This window comes from Serinus canaria, chromosome 2, assembly GCF_022539315.1.
Source record: "Serinus canaria isolate serCan28SL12 chromosome 2, serCan2020, whole genome shotgun sequence".
Classification (NCBI taxonomy): domain Eukaryota; kingdom Metazoa; phylum Chordata; class Aves; order Passeriformes; family Fringillidae; genus Serinus; species Serinus canaria.
Window position 1 is genome coordinate 50,054,604 of NC_066315.1, and position 14,927 is coordinate 50,069,530.

The window sequence follows — 14,927 nt, forward strand, 5'->3', positions numbered from 1 at the left end:
GCAGCCCACCCCTCATGGTTGTATGTCCCTTTTGATTAGTATTACTATTATATTCTGGCTTACCTTCAAGGGAAATCTGTCCATAATTACCTCACCTTTTGCTGCTTTCTTTGCCTCTCCATCTGCCAGCTCATTTCCTTCCTCCAGTTCTGAGCTCACTCTCTGGTGTGCCTTAATATGCCTTTTCAGGCAGCTGAACTACTTCCAGCAGCCGGATTATCTCTTCTCTCTTTGTCAGGTCAGCAGTCCCCTCTCCCTCCAGATGGCTCCACGTGCATGCATGACTCCGAATGCCTCCCTCGAGTCTGTATAGATGTTTATTCTCTTTTGTATAGATGTTTATTCTCTTTCCTTTTGCCATTTCCAAGGCACGGGTCAGTGCAATTATCTCAGCCTTCTGCACAGAGGTGCTTGTTGGTAAGGGTCCAGATTCTATTACCTCTCTGCAGGTAGTCACTGCATACCCAGCATGTCATTTCTATTGGCAACGTAGCTACTCCCATCAGTGAACCAGGTCTCTGCATCGTCCAAAGGAGTGTCCTTTAAGTCTGGGTGGCTGAAGTAGGTAGCTTCAATCGTCTCCAGGCAATCGTGGTATACTGCTTCCCCTTGATTTCCACTGAGAAAAGAAGCTGGGTTAACAATATTAGTTACCATTATCTTTACATCATCTTGCTCTACCATGATGGCCTGGTATTTCAGGAACCTCTGTGATGAAAGCCAGTGGCTGCCCTTTACTTTCAGTACTGCGGACACTGTATGGGACACTAGCACAGTAATTTTTTGTCCCAGGGTAAACTTGTGTGCCTCTTGAATATTCAGCACGACTGCTGCTGCATCTGTGAGGCAACCTGGCCATCCTTTGGCTGTTGCATCTACTTGCTTGGAGAAGTAAGCAACTGCCCTTCGGTATGAACCCAAGTCCTGGGCCAGTATTCCCAAGGCAATTCCCTGTCTTTCATGGGAAAATAGAAAGTGAAATAAACAGGGCAGGAGATATCTCTCCTTTTTGATGCCTTTATTAAAAGTGATCAGCTCAAGGTTGGGAGGCCCGGCGGATCTGCGGGTTCGCCGTGGCAGCTCCCTGGAGTGATTCGGAGGAGGAGGCAAATGCAGCTTTGTCCACCAGGGGACAGAGCTGGAGGGTCTGGCCTCACATGAGCAGGCGGAGGTATACACCCCTGGGATCCTGATTTTGAGTTGGCAGTCTCGGGTCCTGGCTCTAACCAACATCTTCTCAAGTTGTGGTGAGGGGCCATTAAGGTTCTCAGAGTCTCTTCCGGCTTCTCACCTCACCCCTGATGTCTAGAGACCACTTTGATCTCTGAATTCCATATTGGCTTGCTGGTTTAGGGGTTTATTAATTGTGTTTGGAATAGGGGCTTGCCCCATTGCATTTTGGCTCTAAACTTATGTGCATATCAACTCCTGGTTCCCTCCCCTCTACCATCTGGGGGGGATGCCATCCTCCCACCTGGCCACAAGCAGGGTGATGCTGATACAGTAGAGTGAATTCTCAACCATAGATGGCTAACAACCCGATACTTAACAGGTGATTCGACAAGCAGCTGACAAAAGCACTCCTTGGCCAGAACTGGTTAAACTTGTAATTCTACAACTTTTGGGAAAAATATGGGTAACCCTTTTCTTGTTTATAACAGTCCCCCCTCTTTTTCTTTGATCGAGCTTTAACTTAAGCTCGCATCAACTTGCAATTCTTAAATTATGAGCATAGAATTTACCAGGCTTGCCTCAGTAGCATCATGTTCAAAGTGCAACCAGGCTTCTCCTACAGGGCATCCTCCCAGGAGTGTCTGCTTAAGTGGTGGTATTCTGGGCCAATACCTTTTCTCATCCTTTTGACAAAAAGACCAATCTGGAGAGGTTAACACAATTAGAGTTAAAGTTGGTGTGGACTCTTGACAAGAAACTTATTTCTTCCTCCTAGAGGAGTTGGTAGCATTTATTGCATGGCTCTCCTGGGCTCCCCTGAGCACCACCAGGAATGAAAGCCATCATTACTACCCTTCCCAAGAGTCCGGTATGGGTCATCTTACACAGCCTGCCCACCCAGCCTCTTGGGGTTTTTCTAGCCCTTTAGAGCCCCTTTTACCCATTCCTCTGGTTAAACCTCTCTTGGTGTGTCTCTACTAATTTGGTCTGTCCCGGGGAGGGTACTCTGTAGAGGACTGACCTGGTGTCCTTGGTCCTAATTTGGGGGCACTTAACTGAAATTACTCATTAACAGCCCTAACATTTTACAATCTTTTTCAAACACAGAACTTTTAAAACACTTTAAAAACTTTAACACTTTAAAACAGTTTTGTTATGATTCTGATATCAATCTATTTTTTCATACAGTTCAGTCTTTTTGACTCTTCCTTCTGAGAGTGAATTTTAAGTCTTTTGGTCCTTTTATAGCAGTATACCCTGGTGAACTAACTTGTGATGTAGTTGACTCCTGTCCTGAGTTAGGGGTGAGTCATCTGGAATCTAGTCTAATGCTAGAAGGTGAGAGGGAGAAGGTGAATCCCGGTCCAATACCAGAGGAAGACTGTGGTGTGAATTCTGGCCCAATGCCAGAGGGAGAAGCTGATGTTGAATCCTGGTCCAATACCAGGGGAAGATGGTGGTGCAGATTCTGGCCCAATGCCAGAGGATGTGAGTGGTGTGGATTCTGGTGAAGTGGGTCCAACTCTTTCTTCTGGTCTGCACAGTCGAATTAGCAATGAGTACCTGAAAGGGGCTTGCAAGTATAGGCATTAATGATTTCTTTAAAACTCAAATTTCTTGGGTTAATGTCATGTATAATTGGTTAATTTCCCTTTTTTTCTATAGCTTGCATGTTTCTCTAAACTTTTTCATACCCTGTAATTTGCAAGGAGCCATATTTATTTCTGTTTAACTAACTTAACTCCAGGATAGTGTTTTGGAAGTTCTCTTCTGGTATGCCTTTTTCTCTTTTTTTTTTTCTGCATCTAGCTTACTAGTTTTCTGTTCTGTTTTCAAGATCTTATCTACTCATCTTTTGCCTCTGTTTCTCAGTTTCACTAACAGCTTAATAATTATCTTTTTAATCACTTACACTCATAACAAACTTTTTCACACACTACTTTTCAACACAATACACTTCCTTCTAAGGAGATGTGCACTTTCATTCATCTACATTCACTCAATTTCTCATTCACCTTCCCACATTCCTTCACACTCTCAAGACACATAGTGCATCTCTGCAGGCCATACGCACCCCTTCGGCTAAAGCCCCCACCTACACAGGGACCATAGCCTGATTTGCAGGTCACACACACATGTTCAGCTAAAGCTCCCACCTGCCCAGGGACCATAGCCTGATTTGCAGGTCACACACACCCTTCGGCTAAAGCCCCCACCTGCCTGGAGACTAAAACCTGGTTTGCGGGTCATGCACTCTTTCTACTGCCCCTCACTTCCCACCCGCCTGGGAAGTTGAGGCCGACTTTGTGTGACTTCACTCTCACACACACTGCAAGAAAACAATAAGGTACCTTTTGATCTCACATCACTTATTACAAATTTAGGTGTTACTGCCCAATCCTGGTGCTATTGGATATCTCTTCACCCAGCTGTTTTGTCTAACCCTAGATGTCTTCCATTGCACTATATCTTCTGCTACATTGTTAAGACAGGCTTTATGTGCTCTTGTATCAATGAAGGATTTGTACAAATTCAAATCCTTCATTTAGGGGTCTCCTAAAGTATACCAAGGGCTCCTCTAGATGTTGTATGGGGTCCCCTAAAATATAGAGCCCTTGACACCCTTAATAATCACCCCTAAGGATCCTCCCTAAGTCATCTTGTTCCCTGGCTATTGCCTCATCTGTACTGAGCTTTCTGCAGAACTTCCTTATGTGACCTATCCCTCCACAATAATAGCAGCGCCTGATTTGAGGTCTCTCTCTTCCGCTTGTACCTGACAGTACTGCCCACTCCTTGCCTCCTCCTGGTGGTGGACCCTCGGATCGTGGGATAGAGTAGTTTGCCCCTACACTTTCTCTAGCTACCGCAGCCATTATCTTGGGCTTTGGCCTTTGCTCTTTCTTCGTCCCTCCTTAAATACACCTTTAATGCTTCTCTTAGTAACTCATTAATGTCCTTCTCTTGCCAATCTTCAATCTTTTCCAGTTTTTTCCGTATATCAGGCCAAGATTTGGTAACAAACTGGACTTTCAGTAACACTTGACCTTCTGTGGTGTCTGGGTCTATTTTGGAATACAGCTGGAAATTCTGCTTTAGGCAATTAAGCCAAGTAGCAGGAGTTTCATCTTTTTCTTGCGTACCCTCGAATGCCAACTTGGTATTAGTTCCTTTGGGAACCGACTCTTTGATCCCTCGAATTATCAAAGACCTATATTCCATCATGGCCTTCCTCCCCTCCTCCTGATTAGGGTTCCAGTTGGGATCGGTTAGTGGCAATTTCTGTTCACTTGATGGCACCTGGGGTCCGGGAATCTCCCAGATTCTTATGCCAGCCACCCTAATCATCTGGACCTCTTCTGGGGAGAATAATATGTTCAGAATGGAATTCATCTCCCCCCAAGTGTAGATATTTGGACCTAAGAATTGATCCACTTGGTTAGCTATACCCACTGGGTCCTCAGCTAAATGCCCTAACTCCTTCTTGAATCCTCTCACCTCAGAAGCGGTTAGAGGATCATTCACAAAGCCAACACCTCCTGCTACCCCTCCCATAGGAACTTCTCTGAGGGGAAAAAGTCTCTCTACCTTGGAGGTCTTAGATCAGGTATTGCAGTATGGCCCATCCTCAGACACCGAACTACCAATCTGAGAGACATCAGGATTCCCCTGAACTCTCTGCAGGTCACCAGGTGTATTTGGTGATAACAGTTTACCAGGCAAGGAGGCATTTGTGTCCCAGCTAGGAGGAGGTAAAGGGACAGCATTCGCAGGGGGAGCAGAGCCTGTGCAGAGTGCATATTAATCAGAGCTTGAGAAGAGGTGGAGAATGCAGCAGGTGGAGTAGACACTTGTGGTGGTGCAGAAGCAACTGGAGGAGCTGAAGGGGGTGCCGAGGGAGAGGCTACCATGGGAGATACTGGGTCTGCCGTAGGGGAAGCCAAAGGGGTAGAAGAAGGAATTACAGGAGGTGGTAATGAGATAGCAGCCGGGGGAAAAGCCAGATCTGCCCTTTGAGGTGCCCGAGGAAGAGGATTATAAGGTGGAGGAGCATCAGAAGGCAAATAATCCAGGGGGTCCCATCTTTTACTAATTCCAGCATCCCCTCCGTCATTCACTCTTTCTTCCTCTGCACTTTACAAATCTGCACACCCTCATCCCCAATAGCACTCTTTAACCAACAAGCTACATACAATAATTGCTTGGGATCGGTATCCCCTCTAGCTGTCAGATATTGACTCAGTTGCTGACACATCCACTTGTCCCACACCAAGGCCATCCTCCCTGCATCTCTAATTCTGGCCAGACTTCTACACAGTACTGGATCATCTTAACCTTATCTAATCCCTTTGTGGCCTCTATAGAATCCCATCTCTCCAACAGTTCCCCTAAGGGACTATGGGGAGGTATATTCCTCAGCCTCTTGCCTGTCTTCTTGCTACTCCATCCTCCCATTTTTTCAGGTTTCAACACAAAAACTCACAAAGGTGCCTCTCCTTGAAGAGAAATCCACCAGAAGGTACCTATTTGAGGAGTTCCAGCCTCTACTGAACTCCAAATTTGCCTGAAGCTCAGGACTTTATACTAATACAACTGCCTGATCTCTTGACTGCCTAACCTAATGTCAGGTCTTATGTCTATCAGGACTTTAAACATGAAACCCTGGCCTAAGAGCTCGATTTGTGCCTGACCTCCTTCATCAGGAAAAACAACTGCCTGATTTCTCTACGTATCAGGACTTAAAACCCAGCCTCCTTCGCCGAGGCCTGACCTCCTTCGTCAGGATTTAGTTTGCCTGCAGGGCTTTGAGCTTGCTTGAATGCTTCTCGAGACTTACAATCTGCCTGACTTCCTTTGTCAGGACTTAAAAAAAACCCCGGCCTCCTTCGCCGAGATCTGTGCCTGACCTCCTTTGTTAGGACTTAAAACAAACCCCGGCCTCCTTCGCTGAGATCTGTGAGTGCCACTCACCCAAAATTCCTCCGCACACCCGGAGGTGGGGGGGCCCTCTCTCCCCCTTCGGAGGCTCTCACTCACACTAATTCCACATGCTTCCTCCCGTTCTCGGCCCGCCTCCTCACGGGGGACCGGAACCGCGATATTAAGAAGTCCCACTCACTTCGAGAATCTGAGCTGCCAGTCCTCATCTCATTCACACTCCACTCACTCGCCCCCACTCCCGCCGCCAGTATTTTCTCACCTTGGCATCACTGGTCCGAGCTGATCTCCTCAGGTCCTGATAGCCAGCTGTCCTGGAGATCCTAGGGTGGACGGCTGTCCCAGTCCTGGAGTCATCTTCAGGCGTGGCAATCCCGGACGAGTCCCCAGCTGAAATAAACAAGGCAGGAGATATTTCTTCCTTTTTGATGCCTTTATTAAAAGTGATCAGCTCAAGGTTGGGAGGCCCGGCGGATCTGCGGGTTCGCTGTGGCAGCTCCCTGGAGTGATGAGGAGGAGGAGGCAAATGCAGCTTTGTCCACCAGGGGACAGAGCTGGGGGGTCCGGCCTCACATGAGCAGGCGGAGGTATACACCCCTGGGATCCTGATTTTGAGTTGGCAGTCTCGGGTCCTGGCTCTAACCAACATCTTCTCAAGTTGTGGTGAGGGGCCATTAAGGTTCTCAGAGTCTCTTCCGGCTTCTCACCTCACCCCTGATGTCTAGAGACCACTTTGATCTCTGAATTCCATATTGGCTTGCTGGTTTAGGGGTTTATTAATTGTGTTTGGAATAGGGGCTTGCCCCATTGCATTTCGGCTCTAAACTTATCTGCATATCAACTCCTGGTTCCCTCCCCTCTACCATCTGGGGGGGATGCCATCCTCCCACCTGGCCACAAGCAGGGTGATGCTGATACAATAGAGTGAATTCTCAACCATAGATGGCTAACAACCCGATACTTAACAGGTGATTCGACAAGCAGCTGACAAAAGCACTCCTTGGCCAGAACTGGTTAAACTTGTAATTCTACAACTTTTGGGAAAAATATGGGTAACCCTTTTCTTGTTCATAACAGAAAGAATGGTTTACTTACATCTGGAAGTCCCAAAGCTGGAGCTGACATGAGGGAACTCTTTAGCTGGTGAAAGGCCCGTGTGGCTTCCTTTGTCCACTGGACATCTCTGTTTCTACTGGCAATAAGAGCATAGAGGGGTTTGACGAGCAGTCCATAATTAAAAACCCGCAGCCGGCACCACCCTGCCATGCCCAAGAAGGTTCGGAGTTCCTTTATTGTCTGGGGTTTTGAGTTTTGGCATACGGCTTCCTTGTGAGCCTGCCCTAAAGTCCGCTGCCCAACGCTGACCTTGTGCCCCAAGCAGATTACTTTCTGTTTCACTACCTGTGCCTTTTTCTTTGATCCTCTCTATCCTTGGAGTCCTAGGAAATTTGAAAGGCTTACCGTCCAGGCCACACACACTTCTCTTGTCTGAGTGGTTACTAGAAGATCATCCATGTACTGCAACAGCCTTCCTTCTTCCTGTGGAGCTTCTCAGGACTCTGGATCTTTGCAAGTTGTTCTCCAAATAGAATGGGGGAATTTTGAAGCCTTGAGGCACATGGACCATGTGAGCTGTGTTTTGTGCCGCTTTTAGGGCTTTCCCATTCTAATGCAAAAATTTTCTGGCTGACTTCATGGATAGGGAGGCAAAAGAAAGCATCTTTCAGGTTTAAAACAGTAAACCAGGTTAGCTCAGGTGTTAAAAAAGTAGTAAAGTAAATGGATTTGCTATCACAGAATATAAATTCCTTGTTATCTTATTGACAGCCCTCAATCCTGTACTATCAATTATTGGACTGATTTCTTCCCTATTGTAGTATATGACATAGATAATTCATGCTTTGGAAATTGCATAAAAATTATAAAAGATCCAACCATGCCTCTGACCCCCATGGCCAGAAGCAGGGCTTTTCATTTCCAAAAGATTTCCCAGACTTGCCCAGATAAAATCATGACCATTAACAAATGAAAAAGCCTTTCCTGGGTGATCAGCGACCATTTCCCAGGAATGTCCAGAACATTCACCGAACAACACCTGGGAGAGATTACATTGAAAAGCAGCGATGTCCTGGCTACAGCTGAAAGGAAGACCATTTCGAGGAGTTCAGACAGCCATCCAAACCTATGGACTGACTTTTTTATGGGACTGAATCTGTATAGTTCCCGTTATACATATGTAGGGACTTACAGAAATCTTAGGTCATTTCTGCTCCAGGCAGAATAGACTGTACATAAGCTGGCTGCACGGAGCAGTTGGTGTGACACTCTGGGGAGACACTGACACTACATCGGTCTGACCCAAGTTCACCCAGAGTCAAAGTCTGGGGATGACACTGTCTTGGCTGTGGCGGTTTTATAATATTCTATTTTTTGGTTGTCGATCTAATAAATTTATAAATTTTTTTTAATAAATTGGCTGCCGATTTGATCATTTATAACACTATCTTCTTTTTCAGGGGGTACTGCTTAATTCTCACTGGTTGTGCTGGTTGTGTCCCTTCATTAAGCTTGATTACTATGGGGGGTATTCTTCACCCTCCCTGGAACATCAGAGGTCCATACCACCAAAAATATGTGTCCTAATATCTCTTTACTAATTTCCTTCTTAATTTCAATGGCTGCTAATGTTAAGCCATGTTAATCTTTATATCATTTACCTCCAGAGTAACCTCCCCATTTTAGAATGTTTGACAAATTGGGCATATACAAAAACTTGTACACATGTTACTTTAAAGGTTTGCAAAACTATGCCATCTCAGACTGGCCAGATTTTCCCGACACTTCAACATAATTATTGTCCACAGGTACTAAAGCTTTATTTAAAACTGAATATGCCTCTGAATCAACTAAAATTCCACCCTTTTCCTTTCTTCTGTTCTCACTGCCTCTTGCAGAAGGGTCTGTTACCTCCTAGTTCTGGATGCAATTGGACTGCCAGGAGGGGGATGGGTGCAAATGGGTATGCCTTTGGAGCCTGAGTCCTCTTCCCTTTTGGGGAGGTCCTCCTTATCCTTCCTCCCTTACCTTAGGAGGAGCCTTTAACAAATCATATGTACTCATTTTGTGAGTTGTAATTGCTTTGCGTTTCAACTTGATAAACTTTGTTTGATTTCATTGCTATCTTATGCTGCATGCTGAACAATATGTTCGATTTCCCTTCTCTTTGCTTTGCTTTCTTTTTCAAGAGCTAACACCAGTGGGTCAGAGGGAGCTCTGAACCCACAGTTGCTCTGCCATTCTGGGTGACTCTTTAGGGTGAAAAACATATCAGCATACGGGACCTTATCCCATTTACCTTCCTGTTTTCATTAACTGCATCATTAACTGCAATAAGGTATTATAAATCTTTTTATTTTCTGAGCCGCCCCTATTGGCAGCTTTCTCCCAGTGACCCCCTCCCAAAGGGGCTAGTTCAGGAACCTCTTTCCTCTGGTTGGTTCTCATTATCTCCTTCTCCTTATACTATCTTGTTTCTACCCAAGCCTCACAGTGTCTTTTCTCAGTTTTTCTCACATACAGACCTCTAGGTGGGAGGTATCAGATGTGATCCTCCACACATAAGCTTTAAGATCTCAGGTTCTGAACTGGCTTAATCAGGAACCTTCAATTTACACTTGAGGACCAGAACAGCAATACCAGTGGCTCTCACAAACTCTGCATTGCACACAAGGTGCCAGCCTCTCAATGCACCAAAAGATCTCAGGAATTGCCTGCAGGCCATTCCGTTTATCACTTTGGCATTCATCACTTAAACTCTATGGCGGGTTGTTCTCAGTCCAAACTTAGTAGATTACTAACTGAAGTCTCATAAACTCATTAGTCTCTTCTATCTAAACTCTGTTTTACAAAATCTCAGTCTTTTACAGTTCTCTTCCTGCGCAATCTAATTCAAGCATTGTTTCTACTGACGCTCACTTTACTGCCTTGCAAAAGGCTGTGCTTGTTACAGCAAAAACTCTGATATGCCCAAAAACACAGAGACACACACACCACCTCCCTTTATCTCAAATTCACGAGACTCAGGGCTTGAATTGCTGGGGTGAGGGGGAGTGGGTGGAAATTCTTGGAATTCCTTTAATTTGTTTTACCACAGTTAAACATAAATCACCATACAGTATTTCTTCTGTGTAAAATGCTGCACTTGTTGCAAACAAAATCCTAAAATCTCCACAAACACATCCATACAATCCCAAGAATCAAATTACCACAATGTGGGGGAAGAACCACACAAAGTCACCGGGAAAGGGCATATCTCTCAAACTGCCCACTTTTCTCAACACAACACGGCATACAATACTTCAGCATTTACCTACATGAGCTTTCTCTGGTCCTCACACACTCTGGACACAGTCAAAATAACAGCACATAGTAAAATTCTAGGGATCAAGTCCAAACTAGTAGGGTGGAGGAACTTCCTGAGCTCATTGTCAAGGTTAAAATATGCCAAATCTACACAAATTAACACCTTTAAACACAAGAAATGTCCTCACTGACCTTTCTCCACTTGTTCCACTTCTCCGCAGGGCACTTCCTGCCCCCACAGCCTGCCCCAGCTGGCGCCTCAAGCCTCACCCGGCCACTTCAGACACAGGTAGAACTCCCCCCCCCAACTCCCCCCACCCCATGCCATGGGTACACTTGTTCGCTCTCTTTTTTATACACCATGCACTCATACGATTATATACACATTAACATTAACCACACAATGCATTAACCATACAATGTTCGGACACCAAAAACACACATGGGTTTGAAACAAACAGGGCAGGAGATCTTTCTCCTTTTAATGCCTTTATTAAAAGTGGTCAGCTCAAGGCTGGGAGGCCTGATGGGTCCGCGGTTTCGCCACCATCATTCCCTGGAGTGATTCACAGGAGAAGGAAAATACAGCTTTGTCCACTAGGGGGCAGAGCTGGTGGTCCTCTCATTTTGAGAGCAGGTGGGAGTATATACCCCTGAATCCCGACTTTCAAGTTTGCCATCTAGGGTACTGGCCCCAGCTGAGGTCTTCCTACTTAGGGCGACAGACAACCAAGGTTCTCAGCATCTCTGCAGGCTCTGTACTCCTGTCCTAATGTTAAGACATCACTTTCGATCTCCTAATTCTGTTTTGGTTTGTTGCTTTTGGGGTCTTTTCCTGGATTTGGTGGGGATTCTGTCTCAATGCAATCTGGGTAAGAGGTTACTCTGCATATACTCCTGAGGTCTCCTCTCTTCCCACTGTCAGGGGGATGGAGGGAATGCCATCCTCCTGGCAGCAGGCAAGGGTGGTACTGAGAAAGGAGAATTCTCAACAATAGATGGTTAACGACTGATACTTAACAGGTGATTACAACATGCAGCTAACAAAGCACTCCCCTCTGCCAGAACTGGTTAAACTTGTAATTCTACAACCTTTGGAAAAAAAATGGGTAACCCTTTTTTTGTTCATAACAGGTGCACATGACCCACCCCCAGGGTTGCTAGCGGTTGCTCTATCTATACACCGTATCCTCCACAGACCAGTAGGTCCTTCTCTGTCTCCACAAGAGGCAAGCTGAGATGAGTGGAGCGCCTCTGGAAAAATCCCCGGGCGGGCCTCAGAGGGGAAGACAGACAGAGGTCTGTCTTCCCCTCTGCCCCTGCGAGGACAGAGACAGTCTCTTGGTTGGCCTCTCCATAATGATTTGCCGAAACAAACAAACTCCACAACTTTTGTGAAAGTTGTAAAGATGGTATGTTTATTATAGCGCTGGATGCATGTGGGAATGTTCCCCTAAAATGACATGCGTACCTCTGGGAACTCCAGATCCCCTTTTATCTCCCTCTCAAATACATATGCATGCAGTTTCACAATAGGTTCATTGTGAACCTATTCATTCCACTGATTTCATGTGACACTTGCCACTAATTCTTCTTTATCAGAAAGAACTCCTGGGTCAAGTTGCCCTGCTCTGTCTGACCCTCCTGTCCCCCCTTATCTCTTGTCCTTCAGCTAAAGCAGTCCCTCCAAGCACAGGCCCTTCGTGAGAACAGGCTGTCAGACTAAACAGCAAGCTACAGATTTAACTCAAATATGTACATTTCACCTAAATTAAAATGGATTTCTACTCTGGAAAATTTCAACTCTGCCTCACACCCAAGATGGCAGTCGCCACACGGCACTGGAGACACTTGTTCAGAATGGCAGAGTGTGGCAGGCAGCCCATTGGAAGAGAGATTCTGTGGCAAATACATGGAGGCAGCAGCCAAAATGATCCTCACATTGGTGCCCAGGGCTCCAGCCAGTGCACCCACCAGATCCTGGAAGCATAGCAGCACCAAAAACAAGAAAAGAAGCTGGCAGCACTGCCGCCAATGCTCAGGGCTGTAGACTGCTGCATGCTGCTCTGTTCGCAGTCGTGACTCGTGAAACCTGGGAAGCACCAAGGCAGCCAGTGCCGTAGCCAGTGCTCGAAGACCTGGGGAGCCCTGCCGGCTGCAGACAGCTGCGGGGACCTGCGGAGTGGAGTCAGGCCATGCTGTGCAGTCTCAGCTGGAGCCTGGCTGCAGCAGGTGTCTGGGCCCTGCAGGGAGTGAGATGCCATGCTGAGCACATGGGGGAGTGGAGAATGGCTAGAAGGCAGCAGTCATTGTTTGGGTTCCCCAGCCCTGCATTGCCAGTGCACCACCATTTTGGGGCCAGAGTCCCCCCTCCACAAGCACCAGAAGCCCCTGCAGCACCTGGCCCTGTGGCATCTGGAGTTGCCCCTGCTGTGCCTGCGGGACCCAACAAACCCACCTGCAGTGATGCTGCAGTTCCCTGGAAACCTAGAAGAGTGCTGAGTCACAGAGACCAAGCAACTCCCAAACTCAGGGGCTTTAGGAGGAAACCCACCAAGCCCTAGAGCTGAACCAGCGCTGTGCCCCTTGCACAGCCCACTGTTCCTGGCACCAGCATCCCTGGCAATGATGCCAAAATTCCAGAGTCCAACACAAAACTCTGAACCAACCCTGACTGCACTGAAAGTCACCACCCACCCCAGGGCGAGGGAGGTTTCCCAAGCACCCTTTCCCTGCCCCAAGGTCAGAGATTGGGGCATGGGGGAAGCCCATGCATGCTGGGAGCAGCAGCAAGGGCACGGGGTAGGAGGCATGCAGGGGCATGGTGCTATAGGGGTGGGCCTGATATGTGCTGCTCCCACCTAATCTACAGCAGCCAAAAGGTGTCCCACAGACCTTTGCAAACTAACACTAAAACCTAGCTAGACAAGTAACCACTTCCCTAGTATAAAAAAGTTACCATTGACATAAAAATCCTAACCCTCTCTCATCTTAAAACAAAACACTAAAAGTGCATAAACTCTTTTGTTAAACATGCTTTCCTTAAAATATAATAACTGAGAGAAATGACTGCTCACTTTTTAAAAATTTAAAGGTTTATTAAACCTTAACAAAAAAATACAACAAAAGGACTAAATAAGGAAAAATGACAGCACTGAGAGCGCTCCCCTGTGGCTGCCTGCCACACGGCTCACCCACAAAAATGGCTGTTCTGCCTTCTGTACCCCTGGGGGGTTGCATCAGGTAGCCCTGGCCCCTCCCAAAGTCTGTCAGTCAACTCTTCTTTGCTGTTTATTGGTGGAGACTTCTTGCAACTTGATTAAAGGGTCTGGTGTTGTCATGCTGCTCCCCCCAGCAACAAGCTTTTCCATTCCTCTCCCCCATGCAAGAGGTATATATACACACCTCCTTTCTACCTGTCCTAGACAACCAGGCCGTCTGGTGAACAGAGGACATCTAAACAACAAGCCACAATAACATAACTATACATCAATAAAGATACTCTTAATAGACACACAATATTCATCCCTTAATTGCAAGAGACAATCATCTCATTATTTATCTATAACAATAACCTAAAGTTTTACATTAACTCCACAGCTTTAAATTAACAAGTTTCAGTTGCAGAGTTTTCTAAATATTTGTCTCTTATGACTTTTATTTACAATGTCTATAAAATCATTTTCAGGCTAAAAATCACTAACTACTACCTTTCATATTTGTGCATAGCTGATACATTCATACCAACTCACCACAACCAAATATACTAACACAGGTAAAGCATGCCTTTGACAAACAGAGAAGGGGAATGCATATATTTCCACAGATGCCAATACTCAATGGTTAACAGCCCTTTGCACCAGCTATAGACCTTTGGACCAGCTATAGACCTTTGGACTTCACCTAGACCTCAAAAATCAAGACACTTTAAAAATTAAATACTACCCCTAACACCTTTTAATGTTACCTCTGATAGTTATTAGTTTTAAAGTTAACTTGTTTGTAATGTTCAAGTTTCAAGTAATTTATGTGCACCTGGTAACATTGTACTTTAATGGCTCCTAGACGTGACGGTAAAAAACTGATAGAACATACCGAGAGACACCTAAAAAGATTCAGTTTAGTAAAAGGTTTTACATTTTAAAACAGAAAAGATAGAATTATCACAGCATACAGATGATCTGTATGCCTCATAAGGAGGGGCTTGGCTACAGAGAGCCAGTCCCTGATATGAATGCAAACAGGTAGCTATTGGTCAATAGTTGAGTGGTAACCAATCAGAGTCGAACACAGAGTCTTTTGAATAGCCTATAAAAAGAGCTGGGTACATGAATAAGCTCTCTCAGCTGCATGAAAACTCTGTGTGTCATCTCTCTGTCTCCAGCACACCTTGACAGAACCTGTGATCTTGTCAGCCACTACAACAAGAATCAAAAGAGGAAATGTATCTACTG